The sequence below is a fragment of the Lissotriton vulgaris genome, chromosome 3_1 (assembly GCF_964263255.1).
Source record: "Lissotriton vulgaris chromosome 3_1, aLisVul1.2, whole genome shotgun sequence".
Lineage (NCBI taxonomy): Eukaryota > Metazoa > Chordata > Amphibia > Caudata > Salamandridae > Lissotriton > Lissotriton vulgaris.
Window position 1 is genome coordinate 1,722,391,896 of NC_141689.1, and position 21,527 is coordinate 1,722,413,422.

The following is a 21,527-nucleotide window of genomic DNA, read 5'->3' on the forward strand; positions in this document are numbered from 1 at the left end:
GCCCTCCATGATGTTTACATTCAAGAGACCCCACAGAAAGACTCAGTTCATGCACCACTCACTACCCCTGGGCAAAAGGCCCCAACAGTACCCAAAAAAATCGAAAAACACACAAATATCAGCACAATCCCATGCCATACATGCCCTCCATGATGTTTACATTAAAGAGACCCACAGAAAGACTCGGTCCATCCACCACTGAGTACCCCTGGGCAAAAGGCCCCAACAGTAGCCCAAAAAATTGAAAAACACACAAAATTCAGCACAATCCCTTGCCATCCATGCCCTCCATGATGTTTACATTAAAGAGACCCCACGGAAAGACTCAGTCCATCCACCACTGAGTACCCCTGGGCAAAAGGCCCCAACAACAGCCCAAAAATCGAAAATTCCAAAATTGTAGTTGCAGAAACTGTAATGCCCCAAACAAACTTACTTGTGAAATTTCTAATCCAAAAGTGATCCAAAGAAAGTCAAAAAGGCCTCAAATCCAAATATCCAGCAGCATCCACAAAAAGTAATCCTTCCAGGGTCAAGATCCAAATGAAGTGACCAGCACATGAGGAAAGCACTGGGAGGAGCCTGCTGGACAGGAACAGGAAGTTGGAGACTTTGGGGCACTTCCTTCCTCCCACCCCCCCAAAATGGACTCCTTGCAAAAAAAAGGGCAGGCAGATGTCAACCTGAGGAGTTATTCTGATAAAAATCATCATTTTCAGAAGGTTTATGCTGCTTGCTGGTGGATTTCTTGTGCAGAATTGCAAATTTTTGAGATTGTTGCTGCCCGCCGCATCTACGTGTTGGCAATTGCGAGCTCTCGCGATGCGGGCTGGGAAGGTGGCAAGCCGCGATGACGTAATCGCGGTCGCCAAACTCCCGCGGGATCCCGCAGCAAGATCCAAAATGGCGCAGCACACGCAAAATATGGAGAAAAACAACTCTGCAAACGCCGAATGACGGTAAGTGAACGCCGCGCGTCGCAATATTGTATCACCAAGCAAAAAAATTCGCTGCGTACGAATTTGCGAATTTTCGGCAAATTCGCGAGAGTTTGCGGATTGCGAATTCGCCGAAAATCCGCAAATTCCGCGAGCGGAACGGATTTTATGCCCATGCTTATTGAAAATCTTTCTGCGAGAATATGATGTTCTTTAAATCCTGGAACTGAAGATGGAGTCATATTCCAAGTTTCCTGAAGCAGGATTATATCTTGTTGTTGGAAGAAGGCTAGGGTTTCATGGTCCTGTTCTATATCTTTAAACCCGTGGACATTCCATGAACAGATCGTTATACTGTCCCGCCTTTTTTCCCCTGAATTCTGAGCCTGCGTCTCTTCTCTTGTTGTTCGATTTGAATCTTTGTTAGGTAGGTTTTTTACTTAACGCCTTTGGCACCCATGACCAGTCCAACCTGTCCAGTATTCGACTTCCCGCATTTAATGTGTTTATTGGTTTATTAGGCTCGTCTCCGATGACTGACGTAACAGGTGAAGTCGACCTAGCTCCTCGGACGCATGAATTCTGGATTATCCTGAAACTCTCTTTTTTTTTGCATGTCTTGGACTATTTAGAAGGGGGTATGGGTATCTTGGACGTTTGTGTAACTTCAGCGTGATTCCCCAGACTCCGAATCTTGATCTTGTTGCAAATATCTTGTCTACTAGTTCCTTTGAGGACCAGGTTGTCACTGAGTCTTCAACATCTGGATTTGATCTTTTTTGTTGAAATTCAACGGCTATTAAGTCCTGTGAGACAATTTCGTTTAGTTCTGTGATTGCTTTAAACAACTCTAAAAGGTTCCCTCGGTTCAGAATATCTTGCCTTCCCTTGGTAGAGTATTCAGGCGCGAATGTCAATTTTAATTCAAACACATCTGGCTCGGTTTGAAAACCATTGGGACATTGCAAGTTTCATCTTTGGCAGCTACTAAATTATTAATAGTCGATGTATTACGCACTGCGTGGGCTTCTTGTCCGAATTGTTCTTCATGCACCTTCTCCTTTTCCTTTTCTGTTTTCCCTTGGTTTTCTATTATCCTTGTCCCTATTCGTTTGTGATCCGATTCCATGGGGGAAAGCATACATCTTCGTTTATTTCCACTTGTTGTGACCTTTATGAAATTGTGCTGGAGTTGAGGTTTAATTTTTATTTTCTCTAGTCACCTCTTACTTGTTGAATCTTCCCAGGTTCCTTGTTCCTTCTGTGTTTTGCTTCCCTCATTCCCATGTGAGGATGTGTCCCCTATTTCTGTGTTTGGATGTGTATTACTCCAAGAAGCGTTTTTTTTATCTATTTCTTTTGTTATATGTAAGGAGACACTGCTTTGTCTTGTTTTTTTGAAGGATGGAGACGGTGTAAACAGTGGCGCGTAAGCTTTCCTCCATTGGAGTGGGTTCTGGCATGTGTTCTGATTGGGCCTATGACAGTTGATACTGGCCCACTCGTGGATTTGTTCAGAGATTTGTTTTTCCCCCTTCTCGATGTTTTGATTGTGAATATTGAAACATTTTCTCTGGGTCTAGGCTTTGTTGCTTTTTGTAGCCTTTTGTGCCCGTTTTCTTTGCCTTTTTGTCGGTTTTACAGGGGCCGAGGTCTCAAAGAAATTGTGTGTTGCTTCCATTTGATTATCTGTATTGTCCGGTTGCTCATCAAATTCCTCTTGCTCTTGTTCACCTTTGGCCTTGCTAAATAACTTTATTATTGATTTGCTGCATTTTAGATTTGCCTTCGTATCCGTCATATGTAAGGTTTCCATATTCTGCTTGTTGTTAGAGGTTCGTTTTACGGCCCCTAGAATATCCTTTAAAATATCAGGGAAACTTGCCAGTTTCTCAATTACACTCCCGTAGCCGCAATAAGGCAGTTGTTTATCTTTATTTATTTGTTGCTCCGGATTTCCCCTGTTAGTTAGTAGGGACGTAAATAAGTCCATCTTGGAGTTTATGCTTGAGATGTGACCGGCAATTAAATTTATACGGTCTATTTGTACTTCCATTTTATCAGATTGATAATTTAGTACCCTTATTGCTTGGTCCAATGTGCCGAGCAAGGACTGACTCCATTGTGTGCTTGGTTGTTGTTCTTCGCACTTCCCCGAGAACCTTGAGGCACGATCTATCATACTGACAGATGAAATTGTTATTGGTGCTGACAGATTCAATTGGTTTGCTTTTTTAACAAAGCTTCTACTATCATCCAATACAATCCGTTGTTGATCATTGCTGGCCGGCATGCTTCGTGGGGTTGATGCTGCCATTCCGTGTCTGCTCTGTTGAGCTTCCAATCGGGTCTCTAATAGCAGGGCGTTCCCTTGGGGTTCATTCTGTGTTATTGTTTCCATGATTTCTAACAAGTTGGGGTCATTGGATATAGATAATGAGTTGACCAGGGCTCTTCCCCTAGGACTACCAGCTTTGGTGATTCACTTAACTTTAATATTTCCTCCGTGGGGTCCTCCATATGTTCCTTTACATTTATATTTCCTTGAGATTCTATGCTTCTGTTGGGTTTGTTTGATTTTGGTTTTTCCTCCATAGGGTCCTCTGCGCTTCCCTTTTTTACTGTGGTTCTAGTTGTTTCCTTTGCGTTTATTGTGGATTTAATCTGATGTACCTGCGCAATCGCTGTTACCAGCTTACTTGCTGGTTGATCTGTCTTTGATTGCTGAGGGATTTGCTTCCCTGTTAGAGCGTTGTTGATGTTTACCGGGATCTGTGCAGATGGAGCATTTATACTGTCAGGAAAAATGAGGCTAGGCAGTTTGGTGGCCTCAACTGTTGGTGCATAAATCGCCGTCATTGGGTCCTTTAAGAAAAAGAATTTTTGAATCCCGTTTTGCCTTCTCGGGGTTAGTGCTGTTGTTTCAGGGGTCGGCGCTGAGACCTGCCTCTCTCTTTGACTTGAAGCTTTAACCTTTTGGCTTGTGGGAGAGCCTTCTTCGAAGGATTTTATAGATTTAACTTTTTTTGATTTTTTGCCTATTGCCACTTGACAAATTTTCCCCGATCTCATTTTTTTCCTTGCTTCTGTGCTACTTTTCCCTTTGCCCTTCTTTTATTTCTATACCTTTATCCTGGAGTTTTTTTTTGAGAGGAGCTATGACCCTTAGTAGTCTCCTAGTCTCAGAGCCTCAGAGGGCCCGAGGCGGCGAGAAAGTGGGCGTTGTGGCGATGAAATGCAGGAAGGAAAAGTCCAAAATGATGATTATTATTTTTTTTTGCAGTGCAGGGGGTTATAGCTTGTTAATTAGGGACGAGGTTACAAAGTGTCAAAGCTTTTCAATTGAGATCCCTTTCACAACCTTTCACAACCTCTCGCCTCTCAACCTCTCGCCCAACTCCTCTTCTGACTCCTTGCCTAGAGGGCACTGCCAACCTTAACTCCTCACACCAGCCAGTAAACGGAAGCCTGTCTTACCTCACGTCTTACCTTAGGCAGTTGTGCAGGCGCTGGTCTGGCAAGGAATCACTGCTTTCCTCTCATGGGTAGAAGACGCTACCATGGAGCAGACACAATCTCTTTTGGTGCCTTCAGAAGGTCTCTTGCGGCTCAGCCGCACTCAGGCAGTCTCCCGCCGTGTTAACAGTCACCGTGGCACAGCCAGCCATGTTCAGAAATACTCCTGTGGCTCCTCCTAGAAGAATGATCCTTTCGTGCCCCTAGCAACCAGCAACCAGAATCAGCTGACGAGCTACCAAAAATAAAATAAATAAAAATCAGCGTGCCTTGCAGCTCTTCTTTACTCCTCTACTGCCCTGTAAACTGAAAACTCAGCTCATCCAGTCGCGTTTAAAAATCCTCCAGTGGCTCCTGCCGCATTAACGAGCGCTCGCACAGCCAGCACAACCCACCGTGTTCAGGAAGCCTGCAGGGCATTTCAGGATATTTCTTAGCGCCCCCCTGCCTCGCTAACGCGGCGCAGTGCTCAAGGGATCTCCGTTATCCAGTCCCCACTAACGCCGCTCACCTGCCTCCAACAGCCGCCTCACCACGCCGCCAAGCCTGGAGATTGTTCGCTCCACCAACAGCTGGATGGCAGGGAGAAAGGGAAAAGGCAGCAGCAGAGGTACGGCGAAAATCCGGCAGGGAGTCAAGCAGCACCAACGGATCTCAGACATCAGACCAGAACCGAAACCGGAACCGGAAGAGTCATAAAATATCAGGTACCTTGTATTTTACCCTGACCACAAAGCATCAAAAACAGGACCATAACACAGGCCCCGAAAGCTCTGCAGTGCAGTGGAGCCACTACAGGTTTGGGCCTTCACCAAGTAGTCTGAAACCTTTGACTATTAGGACTATTTGGAAGCTATGGAGTCTCAGGAGCCTTTTACGACATTCTACTGGGACCCCATCACCATCGGACAAAAGCCTATAGTATGAAAGTAATGATTCTCATGTTACCCTTATAGTTAGACTTGGCTTTCTCTGCAGGGTCACCTTAAAAGGTTTTGCCTTCACCCGTCCTATTTTTTCTGAATTCGTTTTTGTTGGCCTTTGGACTCTGTGCACTTTATCACTGCTAGCTAGTGTTACAGTGCTTGTGCTCACTCCCTAAAACATGATAAAATGTGATTAAACCTGAATGCCATACTCAATTTAATTATATTTCCCTATGTAGGAAGCTGGCTCTGTATATGGTAGGGTGTTTAAATATCGATTACACTAATATCGATGTAAAAATATAGTTGTATAAATATTGTTTACATAAATATCGACACCCTATACCTAAACAGGTAAGTACATAAATATCGACTCAAAAATATCGATGTAATAAATATAGATGTTAAAAATATCGACTTTGTAAATTAATTATAATTACATTAAATAATTATTAAATATAAGTACTATTAACAAAATACTTAACATTACTTTAATATTTTAACTATTTTTAACTAATTAACTACACTTTTTCATTATAAACTTAATAATTGTGTACATATACATATATTTAACACATAAAATTATATAACAAAAATAATACATACATTTATTTAAAATAATATAAATATTATTAGTTAAAACATTTCATAATGAAGGGGTAAAAAATACTATTCTCACTCCAAAGGATGCAACAGTAGGGAAAGCGTGTGATAGCGTAGGGGTAAAAATTACTATTCCAACTCCAGATGGTGCAACAGTAGGGAAAGCGTTGGATAGCGTAGGGGTAAAAATTACTATTCCCACTCCAAAGGGTGCAACAGTAGGGAAAGGGCTGGATAGCGTAGGGGTAAAAATTACTATTCCCACTCCAGAGGGTGCAACAGTAGGGAAAGCGTTGGATAGCGTAGGGGTAAACATTACTATTCCCACTCCAAAGGGTGCAACAGTAGGGAAAGCACTGGATAGCGTAAGGGTAAAAATTACTATTCCCACTCCAAAGGGTGCAACAGTAGGGAAAGCACTGGATAGCGTAAGGTTAAAAATTACTATTCCCACTCCAGAGGGTGCAACAGTAGGGAAAGCGCTGGATAGCGTAAGGCTAAAAATTACTATTCCCACTCCAGAGGGTGCTACAGTAGAGAAAGCATTGGATAGCGTAGGGGTTAAAATTACTATTCCCACTCCAAAGGGTGCAACAGTAGGGAAAGAGTTGGATAGCGTAGGGGTAAAAATTACTATTCCCACTCCAATGGGTGCAACAGTAGGGAAAGCGCTGGATAGCGTAGGGGTAAAAATTACTATTCCCACTCCAGAGGGTGCAACAGTAGGGAAAGCGTTGGATAGCGTAGGTGTAAAAATTACTATTCCCACTCCAAAGGGTGCAACAGTAGGGAAAGCGCAGGATAGCGTAGGGGTAAAAATTACTATTCCCACTCCAGAGGGTGCAACAGTAGGGAAAGCGCTGGATAGCGTAGGGGTAAAACTTACTATTCCCACTCCAGAGGATGCAACAGTAGGGAAAGCGTTGGATACCGTAGGGGTAAAAATTACTATTCCCACTCCAAAGGATGCAACAGTAGGGAAAGCGTTGGATAGCGTAGGGGTAAAAATTACTATTCCCACTCCAGAGGGTGCAACAGTAGGGAAAGCGCTGGATAGCGTAGGGGTAATAATTACTATTCCCACTCCAGAGGGTGCAACAGTAGGGAAAACGCAAGAACTCAAAAAAAAAATACACCATCTGTCACATTTAGTATTACATTTAATTTAGTTTATAAACTTATTTAATATATACATTTAAATATATTATTATTAAAAAAAACACCTGCACACCTAAAAATAATTAATCATTTACTTTAAATATTTTCTAATTAATCATTGATTAGTATTGTATTTTCAAATTATTTACATAAATAATTATTTTTCAGCATTCACACCATATACACTTATAAACACCACTACACAAACTACAATATATTTATTGGTTTAAAAATAAAAAAGTATTTAATTATAATTAAATTATCATTAATTAATTAATTATTCAATTAAAATGTAATTACTTCACTACATTTTCTATGAAATATTGAAGTACACACACCTAAAAATAATTAAATAATTAACATAATTAATTACCATAATTAGTTATCAATTAACCAATTTAAATTATTTAACTAATAATTATTAAAATATTTATATTAATTAAAAAATTTAATTAATCAATTATTTAATTATATTTAAATTACTTCCCACCCTATTCCCCTATAAACCCACAACCTGCTACGGAACTTTTAACACTAAATTCAACATAAAATACATTATTCACTAATAAAATGCTACTAAATATACTATTTTAATTAACAATACTCATTAAAAACACTAAATTACTTATAATTATTTAATTAACGATATTTTTGTAAACTATGTTTTTGTAAACGATATTTATTACTACTATGTTATTGTTATCGATATTTCTTACCTGTCTGTCGATATTCTTGTCAAACTATATTTTTGACATCGATATTTCTTCATGTCGATATTTCTGCGGCGATATTTATGTAAGGCAATATTTTCCCGGTGATATTCCTTCTCTGCACCCTGTATATACCATACCAAAATGAGGTATAATGTGCACAGAGTCCAGTGGAGCTCCAAAGGTACACAGAGGTAAAAGTAGATAGCACCTTACTCTCTATTTGTGATAGTGTGGGTGAGCGGTAAGGCTTTATCAGAGGGTAGTTTTAGGCATTTGTCGTACATGCTCAGGCAGCAAATGATGTCACACACTCAAAGACTGAACTCAAGACCAATTTGTTTGTATCAAAAATATTATTAATTCATTTTATTTCTAGAACAAGCCAAGCCAGGTGTAGGTAAGTGAAATAAATACTTTGCAAAATCCTATGCGCTGTTTAACAGTTGAATGCAGGTTCAAATGCAGTTGATTAAATTACAGATAAGTCAAGGTTTCGAAATTACTGTTCAGTTACATTTCAGATTACTTTGTGCGTTAGCTATTGGATTATATTTCAGATTACTTTTGCTAATCAGTGTAATATGCCTAGATATCACACTGAGACATTTCCTAGACAAAAGGTGAGTAAATCACTTTTAGTACATTTGCAATTTTGTCAATGTTCCATACAAACCAACTCCACACTTAGAACAATTTGCAAGAAAAGCAGTCAATGCAATCCTATGGAAGGAAATTGAGTTATTGGTTTATAGGTAAGTACAGGTTTGTGGGAGTGGTATTCTGGGGTTAGAACCAGGGTTCCCCCAGGGTCAAGGAAGCACCATTGAAACACCCTCAGTGGCCAGGGTGGCCGGGTGCAGAGTGCTGAAGTTCAATGTTATCCAATGGGAGATAGGGGGCCTGTGGTTGGTGGCTGCTCTCAAGCACGCCCCAAAGTTGTGGGAGAAAAGCTTCTGGTGTTATGGTCAGGGCAAAGGGGTTCTGAGTTAGCGTCCAAAGTACACCAGCAGCTGTGCAAGGGCGGCTGGGTGCAGGGTGCTGTTTAGGCGCCGAGTGCCCTGTTGATTTCAATGGGGATTCTCCGGTTCCAACAATAGACTGCAGGCTCGGGGACAAAGATCTTCTTGAGGCAACCACCAGTTGGAGAGGTAAGTTGTGGTGCCTGGGGATGCTGGGACACCATCGGTTGGGCCACTCAATCAATGAATCAATCAATCAGTACACTTGTAGAGCGCACAACTCACCCGTGAGGGTCTCAAGGTGTGGGGGAAGGGGCGGGCGGCTGCTACTGCTTGAACAGCCAGGTTTTGAGAAGTCTCCTGAAGGTCAGCAGGTCCTGGGTCTGTCGCATGCGGATGAGGAGGGTGTTCCAGGTCTTAGCGGCGAGGTGGGATAATGATTTGCCGCTAGCGGTCGCTCGTCGGATGCGGGGACATTGGCGAGGGCGAGGTTGGCGGAGCGAAGCTGGCGGTTCGGAGTGTAGAAGGTGAGTTGTTCGTTGAGGTAGGCTGGTCCAGTGTTGTGGAGTGCTTTGTGAGCGTGGTTGAGGTGCTTGAAAGTGATCCTCTTGTTGATGGGGAGCCAGTGCAGGTCTTTCAGGTGATGAGTCTGTGGCAAGGGATGTTGAGGATGAGGCATCCAGAGGCATTCTGTATGCGTTTGGAGTTGTTTCTGGAGTTTGGCTGAGGTTTCCATGTAGAGAGCGTTGCCATATTCCTGCCTGCTGCTGATTAGGGCCTGGGTGACCGTCCTTCTGGTTGCGGTGGGGATCCATCTGTAGATCTTGCTGAGCATGCGGAGGGTGTAGAAGCAGGAGGAGGAGATGGCATTTAGTTGCTGGGTCATTAAAAATGCTGAGTCCAGAATGACACACCGGTTGCCTGCGTGATCAGTGGGTGTCGGTGCAGCTACCAGTGCGACCGGCCACCATGAGTTGTCCCAGGCGGAGGATGTGGATCCGATGATGAGGACCTCCGTCTTGTCTGAGTTGAGTTTCAGGTGGCTGTTCATCATCCAATCGGCGGTGGCCTTCCTTCCTTCATGGAGGTTGGATCTGTCGGTGGTGGGGACCTTGGTGATGGAGAGGATCAGCTGGGTGTCGTCGGTGTATGAGATGATGTTGAGGTCGTGTGATCGGACAATGTTGGCGAGCGGTGCCATGTAGACGTTGAAGAGTGTCAGTGAGGAACGATCCTTGGGGTACACCGCAGATGATCTTGGTGCCTTTAGAATGGAATGGGGGAGGCGGTGAGGAAGGAGGTGGTCCAGTCCAGGGCTTTGTCACGGATCCCTGCGTTGTGGAGGTGTGTGCGAACGGTGTGGTGGCAGACGGTGTCGAAGGGGGCCGAAAGGTCCAGGAGGATGAGGGCCGCAGTTTCTCTGTTGCCCAGCATGCATGGCCCTGATGTCGTCAGTGGGGGCGATAAGGGCTGTTTCGGTGCTGTAACCGTGAGACTTCGGGTGCAGGGGTGTGTTCAGGCATAGGGTTTTCCTTATCCACTCCGGCCGCGGTCTGGGGATCCTCCAGAAAGAGGCTGCCGGCTTCGCTTGGAGATTGGAGATTGGATGACCTATGCCACAATAGTGGGTTGTAGGCATGGCATACAGGGATGTGTGCCATGTTGACTCTTCACTTTCAAGTTCAAGTTCAAAAAGCTTTATTCGAATTGTAAAAACAAGTTCATAAAAGCATACAGATAAAAAATCACGGTTAAAATGTAACAGGTTAAAATGCCACGTTATCATTTCATCATACAAGTGCAAGGATTTAAAAACAAGAGGTTTCGTGGTTTGTTAATATGACCAGATGAAGTAATTTGGATTGGGCCAGTAGAAGCCCATAAAGTAAAAACATCTTCAGGCACCGTTTAAGGCTTGCATCGTATTTCTGTACCTAATCACAGCTCTCAGAAGGGAGGATACAACAAAGATGGTACGTTCGTTATCTAATGATCTTAGTTTCTCGTAAGGCCCTCTGCATGACCTCAAACCCCAACATACAGGTAGAGGTTTCAGTATTTTTTTCCTGGGGACACTATAAAAGGTACAAAAGAAAATACAGTGGATATTAGACTGGTAGGAGACATTGTCACAAGGGCAAAGTCGCTTTTCTTTACACCAGTCATTGCACTGTGGGAAGGTTATTAACCTATGAAAGGTTTCCAGCCTAAAACAAGTCAAAAGCAAGCGAGAGAAGGGGGGTTGTTCTATCAGGAGGTACAGCTGAACACCCTTATTGGGAGTGACCAGATCGTGAGCCATGACCGTCTTCTTATGCCTCTCTTCCCGCCATCTTTTGCTTTCCAAGTGTGCCAGTAGGTGTTTTTTAAGAGCAGATCTTGAAATGTTTACCATGCTTTGTGGGTTGGTAAGAGACCAGTTTCTTCCAGCATAGCTTAAACGTATGAGAGCCCTTTGATGTTAGTGGCTCCATCCATTGCTAGGCAGTCCATTAGGATCTTTCTATTCAAGGGTGTCTCTTGGTTTACCCATACATTGTGCCATAGCAATACTGGTGATAGCTTGATAATATCCGTAACATATGGCATAGCTACTTCCATGTGTATCACATATGTTGCCGTGCTCTATGGGGTTGCCAGTAGGTAGCGTAAGAAACGGTTCTCCACATGTTGGATGGTTTCCACCTGCTCAATCCCCCAAAGCCTAGCCCCATATGTCCCTGTAGAAATGCATTTGGCCTTGAAAATCTGAAGTAGTTCTTTGACTGGCCTCCCGCCCAATCTCTTGGCAAAGTTCAGTGGTAAAAGCTAGAGCCCGAGCAGCCACAGCAGGTTGCCAAGAACCCTTCCTCTCAAAGTGAACTCCAAGATAACAGAATCTGTCAGTGAGTTTGACCGCTCTGCCATCCAGGGTTATTGGGCAAGGTAAACTTCGGGTCTTGGGTCCACACGACATTGTATAGGTTTTAGAAACGTTCACTTGTAGACCCTTGCTTTTCATGTAGTTCGTAAATTTGGACACCGCCTTTTGTAGGCCTACCCTCGTCTGGGACATGATAGCTGCGTCGTCCGCGTAAAGCAGTATGGGGATGGGGGTTCCATTTGCTATGGGGTAGTCATGATAAACCTCATTCAAAATTGTGCCAAACTTGTTTATGTAGAGTGTGAAGAGCAGGGGGCAAGGATGCACCCCTGTCTGACTCCTCTGTGGATTTTAAACATATCGGAGCACTCGCCCTTTCTACCAAATCTCACACGGGCACCCGCCCTATGGTACATTTCCTTAATAAAAGTAAGTATTTGGTTATCCAGGCCGATGTCCGCTAATGTCTGCCAAAGCGTACCATGGTCAACGCAGTCAAATGCGGAGCTTAGATCCACATAAGTAATGAACAGGTTTCTCCTTTTCGCATGGATATACTTGGCTGTAATTATGGCCAGATTAAGTCCCTGCTCAATAGTCCCTTTACCTGTCCTGAACCCATATTGCAGGTCGGACACGATTTCATGTTCCTCCAGCCACTCCTGCATGCTGTTAAGAATGATCCTACCTGCGATCTTCATTAAGCCATCAAGTAATGAGATTGGCCGATAGCAGGCAGGATCATTCCTATTGCCCTTTTTGTAAATCGGGACTACAATGGCTTCCGCCCAGGTAGGGAGAAACCCAATGTTGTTTGTGGAATTGAGCACGCGGGTCAAAAGAGGTGCCCAAAGATCTGGAACGCTTTTGAAAACGTCCACAGGGACACAGTCCGGCCCTGGGGCCTTCCCTGCCGGGCTTTCTCTAATTGCCTTGCTCACTTCATCCAGGCGAAATTGTATACCCAATGGCGACTCTTCACTTTATTCTGTGCCAAAACACGCAGCCCGCAATGGTAGTGTGTGTGTGTAAAGGTTCAGGGCCTCTAAGGGTAGCACAATACGTGCTGCAGCCCTTAGAGGCCTTCCCTGGCCACCTGTGGTACCATTTACAAAGGACAGGCCTGTGGTCAAAGAGTGCCAATTGGGTTTTGTTCTTAATGCAGTTTAGGGAAGAACATAGACCTTGGGTACCTGTTTGGCAGGAGCCCAGGGCACACTCAGTCAACGTACATTAGCAGTTTGGCTAAAAGTGGTGTTGACCATGCAAAAAGAGGGCAATTCCTCACACCCTAGTACAGATGTATACTGTTGGACGTGGCCCTTTCTGCAGGGTCATCCCCAAACTTTTTGCTTTCACCCTCCTTTTTTCTGAACCTGTTTTTGTTGGCTTTAGGACTCTGCAAACTATACCACTGCCAACCAGTGCTACAGTGCTTGTGCTCTCTCCTCTAAACATGTCAGATTTACACCTAATTGGCAGAGCTAATTAACTTATAAGTCCCGAGTAAATTGGTACTATAACCCAGGGTCTGTAAATTAAATGCTGCTAGTGGACCTGCAGCACTGATTGTGCCACCCAATTGAGAAGCCATTTAAACATGCCTCATGCCTGCCATTGCAGCCTTTTTGTGCAGTGCTTAACCTCCATTTTAATCTGGCAAAACAAAACTTTTGCCAGGCCAAAACTTTCCATTTTAAAACATATAAATCACTCCAGGTTAGTCCCTAGAAAGCCCACAGGGCAGGGTGCAGTGTATTTAAAATGTTGGAAATGTTTTTTTACGTTCTTCTGCGTTCAGACGATCGCGGTAGGCATAGGTAGGCATACAGCGATCGTCTGAACGCAGAAGAGAAACGCCGGGGAAGCTTTGCCGTCGGATTAAAAAGCCACGAGTGAACGCTACCCGGGGTTAGAATACGTAATCAAGATTTCAGCCCCACAGGAACGAGGTGTGGGATTCATCACCTCAAAACAGTGATTGAGAGCTGACCAATAAGAGTCACTAACTCATAACATTGAGGGATTCTTTGGAGTTTATTTGTATCGATCTTTTAACCGGTGAGAGATAACACAAGCCAGATTGAGTTATGCCTGCCTACAATAACGGGTAGCCGAAAAGCTTGGGAAATTGTGAGCAAGACATCCAACCCCACATGAGAACCTAATCGAAAAACGAGTTCACCTAAGTGCATTTGCAAAGGTCACATATTGGGTGTGGAGAAATGAATTACTTTGTCCTGAAGAAGGAGGCTAGAATCAGCGAAAGCCTCCGAAACGCGTCAACACATTGTATATCTGTTAAATTTGGAGGGGCCAACCAACAAATTGGGTATAGGGATGGGAAGCCCTGCCTTGTGTTGCCCACTGAGGGTCCCAATTAACAACGACAAGACAAAGTTTACTGTCTTTCCCCCACACTTTTTTTTCTCCTGTGCTATTGTTTAAAGTTGTTAAATTGTAAATTGTGATTCTGTTTTTTAAAAAATTAAATGAATATTTTTTATTGACTGTACACTCATATGAATGTCTTTTTTATGATGCAAATAAATAGTTTGTAATAGTATTGCTTTTCCTTGTAAGTGTTTCACGCGATGATGTGGTGAGCTTGAATTTTATGTAGGATTTCTGATTGAGCTGAATGAATGAATGAGCGTGCACTTATTAGATCTTCCCAGAAGGAAATTTTTTTTTTTACTTCACAGTAGGATGGGATAGTACTAAGCATGGTGAATTTTGCGAATTCGCGATCCGCGAATTTGCGGATTTGCGAATTCGCGATCCGCAAAAATTCGCGAATTTGTGCGAATTTGCGGATTTTTTAATTTTTTTAAAATAAAGCAGGTGCACCTGCTTAATTTTATCTATTAGTGCTTCCTGATAACTTAGTAACTGTTTTAGGATGGCGCTGGCAGCTTGCCGGCGCCATCCTAAAATAAAACAGGAGTGGGGCAGAGGGCAGAAGGGCAGAGGGCAGAAGGTTAGCTTCAACAGGAAGCACTAATAGATAAAATGAAGCAGGTGCTCGAGCACCTGCTTCATTTTATCTATTAGTGCTTCCTGATGAAGCTAACTTAATAACTGTTTTAGGATGGCGCTGGCAGCTTGCCGGCGCCATCCTAAAATAGTTACAAGCTTGAAGCTTGAACTTTTGCCCCCAGATCCGTTCGCTCGCGGATTAGCTTGGTGAGTAGTAGTAGCTATTTCTGCACTACTCTGTTTTCTCCTGCTCTGTGTGTTATTATATTGCAATTTTAGTTTTTTACCAAGAGCAATACTGTTGCTGATTACATTGTAGGTAAATTATATTTCAAAATCTTCTGTGCATTTCAGGTGCACTGCTCTCCTTCTCAGTAGCGTTGCTACTATGCTTATTTGTTTTCGATTTTGTGTTCATTTCATTGGCCTGAGAAATTATGTGTGAGTGTAGTTTAAAGAACTGCGTAATGCTAGAAACTAAGGGTCAGATTTTTAATTACTGGCGCATCCCTGCAAAGTAGCAGGGATGCGCCAGTAATTGTGCGCCACGCCACCACCACCCATGGTGCGCCGTATTTACGATGCGGCGCACCATGGGCCCAAAACATCACCGAAATGTTACGCATCTGTGCCGTAAAGGCGGCGAATTGCTGGAGTTGCGTCGCAACGATGGCGCAGCTCCAGCAATGCTCTGGGGTGCCCTATCTCCCCAATGCTGCGTCAAGCCGTACGTCTGCTTCAAGCAGGCGCAGGGTTTGAGTCACGCATCATTGTCCTAAAAGTGACTGATTGAAATCTTGTAGATTTCCCTCAGCCACTTTTAGTATGCGTTCCTGCGCAGGAACGCCCTCCCTTGCGCCGGAACGCCCCCTGATGGCGCAGGGCTTTACAACGTGATGCATCTCCCATATGCGTCAAGTTGTTAATATACGCCGCACCATGGCGCCTCTTTTGTTCTGCTGCTGCGTCACAAAAGTCACGCAACAATGGAGCAAAGGAGCCACAAGGGGCTTCTAAATCTGCCCCTACAGACTCCAGTCCAGTCCTTCCTTTGTACACCTGGCAATAAGAAGAAATAGTGGTGGAGGGTGGATAGTTTGAGTATTTTAATGACTGGTTAATGTAGTAGGAAACTTTTTAGTGTTGTCGCTGATCTGCAATCACGATGGACTTTGTCTGTCACTTCGCGTGCTGCGGACTGCTGCCTGCCAGTCCTAGGCGAACCTTTTTAGTAGTTTGTTTAGTGAGTTACATAACTTTCCAAGTCGATGGTCCGCAAAGCAAGCAATACTAATATCGTAGTAGACCACATGAGATAGGTCAATATATCCCGTGGAATAGTTGTCTATTTGCTATTTCGCCAAAATATTTTGTTATTGTTCTTTTGAAATGTTTGATTTGGTTGACAAATATCACCCATGTTTTCTGGTCTTTCTTTCTTTCATGTTGTACATCAGCTCCCCCCAGGGGCAAGAGGACATTGGAAGAGGCTGCTGCTGCTGCTGAACAAGGCCAGGATCGGTCAGGCGAGGGCTCCTTTGCTGGCCCCGGTAAGTTTTAATTTTAATATAGAGTACCTATTTTTTCCTAGCGTTCCTCATTCCATTTTCTCTAAATCGGCTTTGATCTTCTTGTAGACTGTATCTAAATTCTTATCCTGCCTCGACTATGACTCCCTGTGGTATTACTAGATTATTCTTATTAGTCTGTGTGTGTAGCTAACTAAGATTGCACATTTGGCAAAAGGTGTCAAACGAAACTCCCATTCTAGTCAGCAATAGCTCTATGCACTGAGTGCAGTCCTCTGGGATTGTCCATAATGTTTTTTCAAGTCTTCTAAATGTTTATGCTTCTTTGACAATTACCAACAATAAAAAGGTGAATGACCACCAAGAAAGAATAAGATACTAGTACTTTACTTTTGGTTTGGATAGGAGGACAATCCATACTACTACTGTTGCAGGGACAAATCTGCACAAACAGAACTATGGACAGTAAATAGTGCATTGTTTATCAATTATAATAGGCGCAGGTAGACTTTCCACATACCTCAGTGATATCAGTCTTTGAAGAACCCCCAATCTCCTTACTGACTAGATAGTGTGGCAGAGTCATTTAGCTCCCGAATTCATTGATGATTGATCCCCAATGATGATTATCCAACGCAGGACAAGAGTACGGAGTCAGAGTCCAGAAGTGTCAGAGGCACGGACTCATGCTTGCAAATTGCGAAACCTTTTGCTCATTTACTCTTGACCAAAAACCACAGAGTCTATTTAAGTTTTAAAGCTTTATTAAAAGTAAAAATATTTATTAAAATCAAGCTTGTCATAAAACATAAAGTACGGTTGATTAAAAATGGAAAGGTGCTTATAGTGATTATTTCACACATTTATTGTGGGCGAGCCGAGCCCTCACCTGGTTTGAACTTCTTTTTGGTGCTAAATCGTTGGTCCCTCTGTCCTAGTGGTGATGATGATGATTTCTTCTTAGAAGTGAAGCTTCTGTCTGTTATGAGAAAAATGGTGCGTGTTAAAAAGCAAGCCTTCATCAGTTGTGCCAAAAAGTGCAGCAAGACAACACCCTTCCCTGGAAAAAGGGCCATTTTTACTTTAGAGTAGACAGTCACAAATTATTAGATTGGTTTCTGTATTCACATTTCTTCATTCCTAGACAAAATACTAGTGAGTGGTGTATGTCTATGACATCTAACATTCTTAAATGTACTTTGTAGGTGGAACATCTGGTGCTGGGTCCAGCGTGGAGGTGGAGGAGGAAAGCTCTGGGGAGGAGGCAGTGCAAGTGCCGGACCAAACTGCTGTGCGGGTTGCCACGGTAGTGGCAGGCAGTGGTAAGCTCTTATATTCCTTACTTATTGAGATTGCAGACTGCAAAGTGTGCTCCCCATGAGAAAACGTAAGGTTTGTCCAAATGAGAGACATGAAGAAGAATGATTGACATATATTTTCAATGGATGGATGCCTGGATCATGGTACTATCTGACTCTTAGATAGCATATGTGTATCTAGAGAGAGTAGACGGTCACAGGATGAACTAAGTGTTACTTTGAAGAGCATGTAACACCGCACCAGCACGTCCGTCCCAGTGTAGGAAAGGCAAGGAAAAGAAGTTGTAATACTAATTTTGTCCGAATACTACCATGAATAGTATCAGTAGTTTGTATTGCAAGCACAGCATATATCCGGCTATTACGATGGCCACTCACTACCTCTGTTAATAAGTTTAGTAGAACTCGGTCATTCATGTGTGGATGTATCACTGTTCACTCAATAAAAACCTAAGCACCTAAAGTCATCCCATATGTAAGCAAATACATACCATGTGCAGTGATAGATATTCAGATTATTTATCTTCTTCATTTTCCTTTTCTAGTATTCATTGGCACTGTAGGGTGAAAGTTACATTAATTACGCAGTAGCCCTTGTAACAGAGTATTCTCAGTGCCACCCATAATAGAAAAGTAAGAGCATCACCACCTGCATGTACTGGACTGGTACAGTAACGCAAGTCTGTCTCACTCCTCATGGCGGGCCACGTATGCTTTATCTTAGCATACGTATGCTTTATCTTAGCATACGTATGCTTTATCTTAGCATACATGTTTTTTTTACTGCTTTTGAGGCTGATGGGTGGGGGTTTAACAGTAAGTTTGTTTTCCTGAAACTTAAGTGGCATCTTGATTCAAGTTGTGTAATTAATTGCCCAAATGTTTTCAAAACTAAGTGCCTCTCACAGAGTAAGTGAATTCAATCAATAGTCCTAGGACTTTACTAGTACTAGCGTCAGTCTCTCGTCTCTCCTAATACTCCATTACACTTCCTCCCCCCAAACGCTTATCTTACCTGTAATTTGTGTTTGGAAATAGGGCTAGGCACAGGGCTGGCTGCACGGTAAATGGCAATTAAGGTTGGCAATCCTGGGTGGATGAAATGTCATCATGGCGGTGGTGTTACACAGTGGCAGTTGCAGCATCTGAAAAAAAAGAAAATGAAACCTTGTTTGTCCTTACCGTAGCATTAGAAAGATACAATAGAGAATATAGCAGCTGACAGTACACTAGAACAGTGCCACAATGTAGCCTAACAAATGGTAAAGTATTGAAAGTATAACTTGCGTTGAATTTCTTTGACATTGGCTACTACTACAAGAAATAGTACCGAAGGTGAAGGACACAGCAGCGTAATAATTTGCCACGTCTAGGAGGAGGATGTTCTTGATGACCAATCAAGTTGATGGCGCACATGAAAATCTGCTTTCATTTGCCAATAGTGACTGAGTGTCAAGCTGAGTAAGAATAGAATATATCCTCGGATTCCTTCACCAGCCTGTTGCTATGACCTTATCCTCCCCAGTAAGCATGGGCGGAAAATCCGTTTCGCTCGCGGATTTTGCGGATTTTTGGGAAATTCGCAATCCGCGAGATTTGCGAATTTCCCGCAAAATTCGCACGCAGCGGATTTTTTTTGCGGCGCGCGGCGTTGGTGATACAATTTTTGCGGCGCGCGGCGTTTATCATCGTTTGCCGGGTTGTTTTTCTCGATAGTTTGCGAGTGCTGCGCCATTTTGGATCTTGCTGTGTGATCCCGCGGGAATTGGCGAGCGCGCAACGTCATCGCGGATTGCCAGCGAGAGTTTGTCAACGCAAGTACGGCGAGATCACGTCTCGCGGTACTTCGCAATTGCGAGATTTGAGATGCGGCGAGCGAAAATATAAAATTTGCAATTCTGCACAAGAAATCCACCAGCAAGCAGCATAAACCTTCTAGAAATGATGATTTTTATCTGAATAACTCCTTAGGTTGACATTTGCCTGCACTTTTTTAGCGAGGAGTCCATTTTGGGGAGGGAGGGAGGGGGGTGGGAGGAAGGAAGTGCCCACAGTCTTCAACTTCCTGTTCCTGTTCAGCAGGCTCCTCCCAGTGCCTTGTCCATCTCCTGGTCACTTTTCATTTGGATCTGGAGCTGGAAGGATTACTTTTTGTGGATGCTGCTGGATATTTGGATTTGAGGCCTTTTTGACTTTCTTTGGATCACTGTTGGATTAGAAATTTTACAAGTAAGTTTGTTTGGGGCATTACAGTTGCTGCAACTAAAATTTTGGAATTTTCGATTTTTGGGCTGTTTTGGGGCCTTTTGCCCAGGGGTACTCAGTGGTGGATGGACTGAGTCTTTCTGTGGGTTGTCTTGAACTTAAACATCATGGAGGCCATGGATGGATTGGGATTGTGCTGATTTTTCAGTGATTTTCGTTTTTGGGGGCTGTACTTGTGGCCTTTTCACCAGGGGTATTTGAGTCTAGCATGGGTCTAGTCTTTCTGTAGGTTGTCTTGAATTTAAACATCATGGAGGGCATGGATGGATTGGGATTGTGCTGATTTTGCAGTGTTTTTCGATTTTTGGGGGTGTTCATGGGGAGGGACAGGCCATGTGGCTGGTGGCCATTTTGAGTGCAGCTACAGGCACTGGCCATGTGCTGGCAGGCAAGTGGCCATTTTGAATGCAGGCTTTGTTGTTAGGCCTGCAACCATTTTGCCTACTTTTCAACCTTTATTTATGCCCAGGGGTAGTGAGTCTTGCATGGGCCTAGTCTTTCTGTGGGTTGTCTTGAATTTAAACATCATGGAGGCCATGGATGGAATGGGATTGTGCTGATTTTTCAGTCATTTTCGTTTTTTGGGGCTGTACTTGTGGCCTTTTCACCAGGGGTATTTGAGTCTAGCATGGGCCTAGTCTTTCTGTGGGCTGTCTTGAACTTAAACATCATGGAGGCCATGGATGGAATGGGATTGTGCTGATTTTGCAGTGTTTTTCGATTTTTGGGGGTGTTCATGGGGAGGGACAGGCCATGTGGCTGGTGGCCATTTTGAGTGCAGCTACAGGCACTGGCCATGTGCTGGCAGGCAAGTGGCCATTTTGAATGCAGGCTTTGTTGTTAGGCCTGCAACCATTTTGCCTACTTTTCAACCTTTATTTATGCCCAGGGGTAGTGAGTCTTGCATGGGCCTAGTCTTTCTGTGGGTTGTCTTGAATTTAAACATCATGGAGGCCATGGATGGAATGGGATTGTGCTGATTTTTCAGTGATTTTCGTTTTTTGGGCCTGTACTTGTGGCCTTTTCACCAGGGGTATTTGAGTCTAGCATGGGCCTAGTCTTTCTGTGGGCTGTCTTGAACTTAAACATCATGGAGGCCATGGATGGAATGGGATTGTGCTGATTTTGCAGTGTTTTTCGATTTTTGGGGGTGTTCATGGGGAGGGACAGACCATGTGGCTGGTGGCCATTTTGAGTGCAGCTACAGGCACTGGCCATGTGCTGGCAGGCAAGTGGCCATTTTGAATGCAGGCTTTGTTGTTAGGCCTGCAACCATTTTGCCTACTTTTCAACCTTTATTTATGCCCAGGGGTAGTGAGTCTTGCATGGGCCTAGTCTTTCTGTGGGTTGTCTTGAATTTAAACATCATGGAGGCCATGGATGGAATGGGTTTGTGCTGATTTTTCAGTCATTTTCGTTTTTTGGGGCTGTACTTGTGGCCTTTTCACCAGGGGTATTTGAGTCTAGCATGGGCCTAGTCTTTCTGTGGGCTGTCTTGAACTTAAACATCATGGAGGCCATGGATGGAATGGGATTGTGCTGATTTTGCAGTGTTTTTCGATTTTTGGGGGTGTTCATGGGGAGGGACAGGCCATGTGGCTGGTGGCCATTTTGAGTGCAGCTACAGGCACTGGCCATGTGCTGGCAGGCAAGTGGCCATTTTGAATGCAGGCTTTGTTGTTAGGCCTGCAACCATTTTGCCTACTTTTCAACCTTTATTTATGCCCAGGGGTAGTGAGTCTTGCATGGGCCTAGTCTT